Source organism: Trachypithecus francoisi, unplaced genomic scaffold, assembly GCF_009764315.1.
Source record: "Trachypithecus francoisi isolate TF-2019V2 unplaced genomic scaffold, Tfra_2.0 Lachesis_group4, whole genome shotgun sequence".
In the NCBI taxonomy this organism is placed as follows: domain Eukaryota; kingdom Metazoa; phylum Chordata; class Mammalia; order Primates; family Cercopithecidae; genus Trachypithecus; species Trachypithecus francoisi.
In genome coordinates this window covers 96,736,328-96,747,256 of record NW_022681469.1, presented here as the reverse complement: position 1 = coordinate 96,747,256, position 10,929 = coordinate 96,736,328, and the positions used below count along the sequence as shown (strand labels likewise).

Genomic DNA, 10,929 nt, shown 5'->3' with positions numbered 1-10,929 from the left:
CGCAGCACTCGCCTACCTCCGCCCTCCCAACCCGTCTGGAATCCGGGATCCCTAGTTCCCCGGCTGCGTCAGGGAACCCGCGGGTTTCTTCCGAGGGCATCGCCCCACCTCCTTCCCCCAAAGGCAACTTATGACTGGTCGGAGCGTGCGTCACTCTACCGCCCTCCCGCCCCCTCGGGGCTCCGCCCCCTGGCCTCGCAGGCCCCTCCCCTGCGCTCCAGCCCCTGCGCTGCTCCTCTGGCTAATCGCCGGCGGCGCGCGCCGAGAAGTTCTGGGCAAAGTACTCAGAACTGGCCGCGTGCTGGTGGCGCCCGCCAGCCGACCCGGGAGAAGGGACCAGAGCGCGACGCGGCCAGGGCGCAGCGCGGCTCCGGCCCCGTCTGTCCGCGAGTGGCCATCCCTGCCCCCGACTCCTGCGGCCGGTGCGAGAGCTGTCAGCTGCACGTTGCGGGGGGACCGGAGAAGCCGGTTTGCTTTCTCCCGGGTCTGTGCGCTAACCCCCGAGCCCGGCACCGGGGGAACTAGGGAGCGTCTCAGGCTGCACAGCGCTCAGGTGAGTGGCGGGGCGCCTGCCTAAATGGGGCCGAGGTGTCGGGGGGCCTGGCGGCGGCGCGGGCTCGGAAGGGCTGCGGTTTGGGGGGCGCCGCAGGTCTCTGCAGAACCGGAGTCTGCCCGTGTCGGCCGGGGAGGATCCGGCCCTGGGGCAGACCCAAGCCTGGGAGCTCGCCCTCGGTGCCGGCTGCAGCTCTCGGGGAGGGAGGACCCGGTTCTCACCCACCCTAGGGCTCCGTCCCTCGAGGGACGATTCAGAGGATTGACTGCCAGGAGGAGCCGAGCGCATGGCTGGGGCGCAGGTGCGGGAGGACGCGGCGCGCGGAGCTGTCCTGGGCAGCGGGGAGGCTCTGCGCCGGGGCTGGAGGCTCAGGAAGCCTGGTTAATTGGGCGGAGCGCGACGCTTTACCACATCCGCGGGATGGGGCACGCCGGTGAGACTGAGACAACGCTCTCGGGGCAGGCGCTCAGCTCGCCCGCCTTCCCAACCCCGGCTTGCCCAGATCCCCCGTGCCGGGCTGGAGCCCCAGGGCACATTCCTTTCCTGTCTAAATTTACGTATTCATCAGCTCTCTGGCCCCTTCTGGAAATTTTTTTCTTTTGACTTTCCAATTACTGCTGGTCAGATCACCTTTAGGCTCACCCTAACTCTTGTCTCAGTGTCTCTCACATTGGTCCTTTCCCGGAGACCCTGCAGCATCTTAGTTCAGGGTCTTAGGGACTTATGCACTCTTTCTGAACGTTGTCTGCAGTTGGGTTTTCCTACCTCTGTCTCTGTTTATTCCATGGTCAGGTAAATTCTTTAAGTACTATCATCATAAGCCAGATACTCCCAGGCAGCCCCTTAGCACTGCCCAGCTTCCCGGGGAGCGTTCGTAGCCTCTGGAGTCGCTGATGGGCACTGTCGTAGGTCGTCCAGATACTTCTTAAGCCGGGGCGCGCCGCCCCTCCTTCGGCAACGCAACTTGCTTACTGCCTTCTGCACACTTGTGCTTGTCCTTCTACACCTCACAAGCCACCAGTCTCCCCAGGCAGGACTCTTGGAGCTGAAGGGACTGTGAAGTTTTCGGTTTCCATGTGTCTGCATACTGCGCAGAGGTGCTTGAGACCCCCTCGGTGTTGCTCTGACCCTCAGAGTGTGAGTATTGGGATGAGGGCATTTAGAAATGTTTTAAACTACAGCTGCTAAAGAGATACTTCCACAGATAGGTGAAAGCGAAGGCCTGGTTTCTCATCATCTACACTGTACCCCGCAAGTATCATACAAGGTGAGGTCCTCCTGGCTAAAGGAGATCAGTCAGGCAGGCCTGGGCTTGTATGCATCCAAGCTAAATGACCATCCCGTCTAGCCAAGCCACATCACCTGTTTGCTGTTGCTCGTAGAAGTTAAATTTCTCCCTGAAATTGTCTCCTTGGGTTATTGGGTTATCTGTCTTCTCTCATTAGGGTGTAAGTACCAGGAATGCAGAGATCTTGTCTGTCTTGTTCATCACTTGATCCTCTGTGTCAAGAACACATAGTAGGTTTGCAATAAACATTTATAGAATGAATAAATGAAACCTTCTCTGTAAATATGAGAAATGAGATTTCATAGCTGATTTTGATTTTCATCTTTATCCTTAATTTACTATTGGGAAAATTAACAAATAGCAATACTAGGAACTTTTGTAGATTAAAGCTCATTAAATTTACAGAAGTCTGTTAGCTAGGTATATTTAACCAGATGGGAAATTGAGGGTCCAGCAGGTTAACCAGTGTTGCCAAGGTTATCCTGGCAGAACTAGGATTCCAGCTCATTTTGTCTCTATTGTGCTGGACCTCTTCCAATAAACTAAAATGTGGTTTCCACCATTACAGCTAATAGACGTTTAGCTTTATTTGTATCAAAAGCTATGGCTTAGCCAAAAGATTTACTGTTTTCTTACTGAGATATATTTCAGTAATCGCTAATAGTTACATCATAAGCCAGATACTCCCAGGCTGCCGCCATAAGCTGTAGTTTTCTTTTTCCTTTCCTTTCCCTTTCCCTTTCCCTTTCCCTTTCCTTTCCTTTTCCTTTCCTTTCCTTTCCTTTTGACGGAGTCTTGCTCTGTCGCCCAGGCTGGAGTACAGTGGCATGATCTTGACTCACTGCAAGCTCCGCCTCCGGGGTTCACGCCATTCTCCTGCCTTAGCCTCCGGGGTAGCTGGGACTAGAGGCTCCCGCCACCACACCCGGCTACTTTTTTGTATTTTTAGTAGAGATGGGGTTTCACTGTGTTAACCAGGATGGTCTCCATCTCCTGACCTCGTGATCCGCCCGCCTCGGCCTCCCAAAGTGCTGGGATTACATGTGTGAGCTACCGTGCCCGGCTGGTAAGCTGTAATTTTCACCATCTTGCTGGGCAGTGTTGTGAGGTTATCTCCATTTTTCAGGTGAAGAATTGGAAACCGAGGTTTAGGAACTTGCCTAAGGTCACCAATAAATTGCTGAGCTAGATTTTTTAATAGTCTGACTTCAATTCTTGCCCCACTATTTAATTAGATGTTAACTCATGATAGAGTCCAATGATACAGATATTAAAACCATCTGAGATTGTGCTGTAAACTTTCTGGTGCCGATCTCAAGTGTCTAGTTGTACTGTTTTCAGGTTCCTTGAGACTCTTACTGCCATTGATTTTTGTGGTTGCGTTTATGGTTTGTGGGCCTGGTGGATTGGGGACTTTTAATCCAGAAGGAAAGGAAATCCTCCTTTCATCTAAATCTAAAGAGAAATCTGATTGGTTTTACTCACTGTGGTAAATGAACCTCTCAAGTAATGCTTTAAAGCTCTTAAAGAAAGTGCTGGAAAACCACCTAGTTCCTCTGTTCTCTAATGCAGAGTGGAGAGTTAGAAACTGCTACTAATTCCAAAAGCTTCTGCAGTAGGCTTTCAGTAAAACAACTACATTTCAACTCCACTCTTGCACTGATACTGAGGGTGAAAAGTTGGGGAAGAGTGGCATGGGTACCACCTAAAGGGCTCATGGCAAAATGGGATGGGGAAGGAATTAGTGATTCCTTCTTTCTTCTACTTCATTCCAGTTTGGGTGCTGGTGTAACATTTCCCTCTGCATAAGGGTCTGGATAATGCAGTTTTATTTATAATGTGCTTCTTGGCAGTACTATATTTTCCTATTTGTTAATTCTATTTCAAGAGTACTCCAGGAAGGTTTGGAGAACTCTGCAACCTGGAATGCCTGAGGAAGAGATTGAGGTGTAGGATACTAGGGAAGATGGACACTGTTAGGTGGAAAAAGTCTTCCATGCATTAATTGAGAGTTGTTTATGGTTCTCTGCACATTCCTTTCCTGTCTAAATTTACATATTCATAGCTTTCTGGCCCCTTCTGGAAATTTTTTTGTTTTTTTTTGATTTTCCAGTTACTACGTTCAGATCACCTTCAGGCTCACCGTAACTCTTGTCTCAGTGTCTCTCACACTGGTCCTTTCCTGGAGGCCTTGCAGCATCTTAGTTCAGATTCTTAGGGACTTCTGCATTCTGGCCTAACATTGTCTACAGGTGGATTTTCCTACCTCTGTTTTCCTGTCTCTGTTTTCATGGTCAGGTAAATTCTTTAAGTACTGTCATTATGTTGTTAAAAATTATTGGGTGGCTTATATAGTGAATAACGTTAATAACAGTAGTAACAGCTGCTGAACTTTTATGTGTCGGGTGCTGTCATAAGTTCCTGTACGTGCATTATTGCATTTAATCCTCAGGGCAGCATCAAAGCAGGCATTGTTATTATACCTCTAGTCTCCAGATGAGCCTAGGAAAAGTTAAGTTCACAACTGCTTTGCAACTAACATGGTGGATCTCAGACTCAATCCCCAAGTTATTTTCTCTACTTACTTGCACATAGATTCCTTAGCCTGAAGTCACGATCCAGCAGACTGGGCTCAGCTTTGGCCTCATCCCATCATTCCCCAACCCTGTGAACTGGTAGTCTGAGTTTTATTAATCAACAAAGGATTTTGCCTTTGTCCATGCACTCCTGTTGCCTAGAAAGCTCTCTGGTCTCTCCGTGTGAAAACCTAAGTCTTTCAAAGCTGGACTCATAAACTACTTTTGTCAGCATAATCTCTCTAAACCCAATTTCCCAGAGCATTTGGTTTTTTAAAATATGAGAAACTTCCCAGTTCAGTTTCTGATCACAAAGTATATTGCTGGTGTCCTTCCTTCCTTCCTTCAGCACTTCTTACCTTTTATCTTCCCCTATTCCTCTCATCCTGTTGCCTCCTGTGCTAGTAATTTATTCAAACTTACTGCCTCCCTTACTAGATTTTAAATGCCTTGAAGGCAGGGTGAATGTGTGTTCCTTAGGTTTCTATTCCTCACGTCACTAAACATGGTGTCGTATCTATAGTAACTGTTCAATTGAAAAAATATTAATTATATTTGCTTGCATTTTGTTAGAATATTCTGTGAAAAGGTAATTGGAATGTGACATTTTGTTTTCTAGTTTTCTAATTTGTTTTAATCCACAGTATTTTATGCCATCATCATTTTATGATGAAGCAATAGAATATGCCATCATCATTTTATGATGATGTAATAGAATTTCTAGTTAAATCCACGAAAAGCACCTGTTCTGGTTGCTGTCATCTTTGGACCAAGGAGATATTGCAAGGAGATCTCAAATTCATATGTATAATAATCATTGTCTGTAGAATAAATATTTTGCCTATGTTATGTACTATTTTTTCATATCTATGGTAATGCTGTTAATAAAAATGTACTAAAATCGTTATGGAATTCAAATGGAATTTTTGTGAATATTTTATGGATCAATGAATATTTCACATTTTAAAGCAGATTTGCAAGACCTTCTCTGAATCAGCTCCTGCTTCCCTGTCTAGACTCATAGCTCACCACTCACCATTGAGACACAATTCACATATTACACAGTTCATCCGTTTAAAGGTACAACGTTTAATGGATTTTAGTATATTGAGAGTTGTGCAACCATCACCATCATTTTAAAAAATTTATCACCCGCTAAAAAACATTTGTACCCATTACCAGTCATTCCCCATACTGCTCGTCCATTCCCCCCATCCCCACCCACTAATCTACTTTATGCCTGTATAGATTTGCCTATTCTGGACATTTCTTTTTTTTTTTTTTGAGACGGAGTCTTGCTCTGCCACCCAGGCTGGAGTGCAGTGGCCGGATCTCAGCTCACTGCAAGCTCCGCCTCCCGGGTTTACGCCATTCTCCTGCCTCAGCCTCCCGAGTCGCTGGGACTACAGGCGCCCGCCTCGTCGCCCGGCTAGTTTTTTGTATTTTTAAGTAGAGACAGGGTTTCACCATATTAGCCAGGATGGTCTCGATCTCCTGACCTCGTGATCCGCCCGTCTCGGCCTCCCAAAGTGCTGGGATTACAGGCTTGAGCCACCGCGCCCGGCCCTGGACATTTCATATAAGGGGAGTCATATAGTATGTGGCCTTTTGTGTCTGGCTCCTTTCACCTAGTATGTTGTTTTCAAGGTTAATTTCTGTTGTAGTATGTATCAGTACTTCATTCCTTTTGATTGCCTAGTAATACCCCATTATATGTATATACCATGGTTTTATTTATCTATTTGCTAGCTGATGGGACTGGCATTTCTAAAAAAAGTTTGATTCAGGCCGGGCGCGGTGGCTCAAGCCTGTAATCCCAGCCCTTTGGGAGGCCGAGACGGGCGGATCACGAGGTCAGGAGATCGAGACCATCCTGGCTAATATGGTGAAACCCCGTCTCTACTAAAAAATACAAAAAACTAGCCGGGTGAGGTGGCGGGCGCCTGTAGTCCCAGCTAGTAGGGAGGCTGAGGCAGGAGAATGGCGTAAACCCGGGAGGCGGAGCTTGCAGTGAGCTGAGATCCGGCCACAGCACTCCAGCCTGGGCGACAGAGCCAGACTCCGTCTCAAAAAAAAAATAAAAATAAAAAAAATAAAAAAAAAGTTTGATTCTAATGCGACCCTAATGTATAGTCCTGAAGTTCCTTTGAGCCCTGTTCGCTATTTTATCGTGGAGCTAGAACAGAACCTGGCACAAGATAGATGCATAATAAACATTCAAATGACTGCAGCATTTTACTAAAAGTGTAACTCCTATTATGTTGCAGTCAGCAAAACGTCTCGTCGTTAAAAAGAGGTCCTCATAATTGATTTTTTAGATACTGATTTGAACAAACCAACTGTTAAAAAGAATCAAGGAACTTTGAACATGGCTGCAATGCTACAGTTTTTAGGATTTGCTTTGAAATAATCTGGGGGTGAGGAGGGGGAGTACGGAGGAAACAAGGCTGTCCGTGAGCTGATGATCGTTGAGGCTGGGTGATGAATTCTCTATCTGTGGTGTCTGCTGGGCAGCCATTGGTCGCATGTGGCTATTCAGCCTTTAAAATGTGGCTAGTCCTTACTGAGACGTGCTGTAAGTATAACACACACACTGAGTTTCAAAGACTTAGTATGAAAAATAATGTAAAAATACCTCAATTTTTAAACATCACATGTTGAAATAATATTTTGAATATATTGTAATAATGTGTAATTAAAACTAACTTGTTTTCTTTTACTCTTTGTCTACTTAAGAAATTAAAATTACATCTATGGCTCCTATTAAGCTGGGCAGTACAATGCTATACTTTTGTATATATTTGAAATTTTTCATAATAAACAGTTTAGAAATATCAAAGGCATCTTTTAAAAGTCTTGAGTATCATATTTTTATAAAGGATTCTTCTGGTATGAAAGGATTGGGAAATATTGATTTTTTTCAAAGATGCTTCTTTGCAGAAGCTTATAGCAGGCAGGCTATAGCCTTCCAATATCATTCCTGGACTTATTTAAGCTATGTGAACATTTAAAAATTCTTTTGTAATAATAAATGAAATAGCAGTGTGACGAATTGCTTCTTTAGTTATTAATCTGAATGATTTTGTTGTAAAGTTGATGAAATATTTCCTTCATCTTGGAAAAATACAGAAGACTCAGTGGTAATTTCCTTGTTCTGAGTCACATTGTTTGTACCCCTGAAATTGAATTTTCTCTGGACTTGGTTTATAACCACCTCTCCCTAAGTCTGTTGTTTGAGAGCTAGAATATGGTTGTTTCTAGATGCTCCAAGACCCCTTGAGTAAGAGTGGAATATGATTGTTAGGGAATAATAATAATAATGTGTGGGTTTAAAGCCAAGAAGCAAATTTCTTTCATAAAAATTTCTTTAGATGAAAATTATGTTGCTGTCTGTATGTCTGTGTTTACTTATGAAAAAAATATCTGAGGTAATCAACCTAGTTCTCTGAGCGAGTGTGGGCTGGATGAGCAATCTTAGCGGAATCCTCATCTATGATTTCTGAGATTGCGTGAGAGTAGATCTGAATTAAAAAATAGCTTAAATGTAAAGCAGAACAGAATCAAATTGCAATGAGCAGTCCAGTGCGGTATTGGCAGAGGATCCCTGAACAGTTACTATAAATAAAGTTTGCTATTTTGTTTACCCTCTACAGTTAAAATACTAAAATCTTTATTTTTAGTATTCTGTGGGTCAGATACTTTCCTCAATGTAACATTTCTCCAAACATGTATTAAAATGTAGTACTTGTAAAGATTTCCACCTCCACTTGTAAAGGTTTTCTGTCTTGATATCAAATACCGTAATGGTTACAAGAACTTTAAAATTATAGTTTACATCTTATAAAATATTTTTCCCTCCCCAAGTAACTTGTGGTGGACAGTCATCTGAAATATTTAGAAGCTAAAGCTAATATATATGTTTTAATCTACATATAAGTATACATATGTGTGTAGATATTTATGTATGCATATATTTTTTAATCTCAGCAACTCCTATTAAATTTGAAGGAGATGCCTCCCTAGAATTAAAGCATGCACTAAGATTTTTGCTCATACATTTCACAAATATTTATTAAGCACATGCCATGTGCCAGACACCAGTCTGGGTGCAGGGGATGTGGTGATGAATTGAACAGATACGGAAACCTCCCTTCAAGGAGCTTACAGACTAGAAGGGGATGTAGACATTAAAGAGTTGCAGAGAGTTCATTAATTACAGTGGGGAGATGTGGCTCAAAGGGAGTGAGTCTGGGTTTTAATTGGGACCCTGGAGAGAAAAGTTTCATTGTTTTTGTAGGTTGTGATTCAGGCTGCTGAAGGGGGAGAAAAGAGAATGTGGCTGGGGAATCCTCGAAGGAGGATGAGAGGAGCAGAGTCCTGCCCTTTTGTGTCTTTCTGTCATTGCTAGAGGCCATGTAGAACTGAGTGGGAGGAGGCCTTAACTCCTCTTTTGAGGTTTTGAATTTCTCTCTCTGATACGACACACCGGTTTGTTTATTTGCTAATGCGAGTTGAATCCAAAGTTGAGTTTTTAACACCTTTGTAGCAGAAACAGAATGATATCTAACAACCTGCCCTCCAGCATAGCCCTGCGTGGAGCTTAAAATAACTTGCTGGCTGGATTCTAGTGTAGCTCAGTTGTCTGGCATCTGAGGCACAGTGGGTTAGCGGTATGTAAAGCCTAAAAGAATACAGGGAAGCCCACTTGGGTTTTTCTCAGGTGTAGGGCTGCTTCGTGCAAATTCCTGATGTATACAGAATTAACTGAGGTTTCCTTCAGAGCTTGTTGGAGTTATTAGGGAAGGGGAAACCATCCTTCCTTTGAAGGTGGAGGTAATTATGAATAACAGTGATAACAGTGGCAGCCGTTAGCTGTTGGGCGCTCCCCATGTGCCAGGCTAAGTGCTTTACTTACACTACCTCTTTAGCTCTTACAACTTAGGAGGTGGTTACTATCATTCCAGTTTACCAGTGTTAAAACAGAGACTGGGGAGCAGTCACTTGCTCTTTCGTTTTTCCAACATCCCTTTACCCTTCCTGATTTCCATTCGATAAATCACTCCTTGCCTCTGGATATATAGTCTGCTGGGACCAGAAGGAGGGGCCCCATTCCCCTCAGCTGTGGTCCTGTGAGCCAGGTCAGTCACATGCCTCTCTCTGGACTCTGGGTGTGGGAGGGTCATGGAGAGTCTGCTGTGAGATGTGTCATGGCCAGACCATCTGTGCATACAGCTTTGTTGTGGTGTAGCTTTCTATCCCACAGAGCTGTGCCCAGGCTTGCCTCTCCAGCCTCCTCTTAGTTCCTTGAACTGGTTTTTTTCCTAATACATGTTCTTTGGCTTCATTTACCAAATTGTTTTCTGTTGCTTCCACCCAAAGAACCCCGGCTATCCAGTCTTAGAGAGGGTGAAGTAGTTTCCTATGGTCACACAGAGAGCAAGCAGCAGAACTGGGGTACAGTTAGGTCATTCAGCCTCTATTGCCAAGCCCTTGACCAGAGACCTCTTCTGTGTGCTGAACAGCATTGGACTGGCAGTCCCAGGAACTAGGTGTAGTTCCTGTGGTACCTGCCTCTGGGGCCTTGGGCCACTCCTCTTTGAGCTGGACAGGGTAGATGGGATGAAATCTGTACGTATCTAAGTGACACCCAGTTTGAGAGGATTTTCCTGTCTGTGAGACTTTTGGACACATTTTGTCCCGGTTTTCTAAAGGCTTTTACTTTGAGGTTTGAGGAATGGTTTGAGGCAGTAGTTTTCAAAGTATGACTCCAGGAGATGTATCAGTGTCACCTGGGAACTTGTTAGCAGAACTTGGGTGGGGCCCAAACCCATAGAATTGGAAACTCTGGGGGTGGAGTCCAGAAAACTGGTTTTAGCCCTTCGGGTGATTATGATGCACACTAATGTTTTAAGCCCCAGACATTTTCATTTTATTAAAAACAATTTGTTATGTACAAGGTGCTACCTAGAAGCAGGGAGCAGGCAAATGTCAATTAACCAACAGCCCCTGACCTTAAAGAATATTCACTTCAGTTCAGGATATATATGTTTATAGCACTCCTCCTTCTCCCTACAATTGTGTTTTTTATATTTATATATCTGTCTGTATCTCTATATATCGATCCATCTTTTCTCTACTTATATAAACAAGATACTAAAGTGCCATAGGAGCTCAGGAGGAGTGAGGGAGATGCTTTTGCAGAGAAGTCAGTGTTTGAGACATGTCTTGAAGGGCACATAGAATTGAGATAAAGAAAGGGATGAAGGGGCCGAGTGCGATGGCTCATGCCTGTAATCCCAGTACTTTGAGAGGCTGAGGCAGGCAGATCACCTGAGGTCAGGAGTTCGAGATCAGCTTGCCCACATGGTACAACCCAGTCTCCACTAAAAATACAAAAATTAGCTGGGCATGATGATGGGCACCTATAATCTCAGCTACTCGGGAGGCTGAGGCAGGAGAATCACTTGAACCTGGGAGGTGGAGGTTACAGTCAGCCAAGATGGTGCCACTGC

General features: G+C 44.7%; 1 protein-coding gene across 7 annotated transcripts in view; it reads left to right on the top strand.

The window, feature by feature from the left end:
- Positions 1-218: 218 nt before the first annotated feature.
- OSBPL3 (oxysterol binding protein like 3) overlaps positions 219-10,929 on the top strand; it is a 183,546-nt gene continuing 172,835 nt past the window's right edge. For 5 of the 7 annotated variants that reach the window (XM_033194114.1, XM_033194111.1, XM_033194113.1 and 2 more), the window contains exon 1: positions 220-553. The gene's annotated coding sequence lies outside the window, so the exon portion shown is untranslated. Of the gene's footprint in view, positions 554-10,929 lie in introns of all 7 variants that reach the window. The other 2 variants (XM_033194116.1, XM_033194115.1) reach the window with 2 other exon arrangements.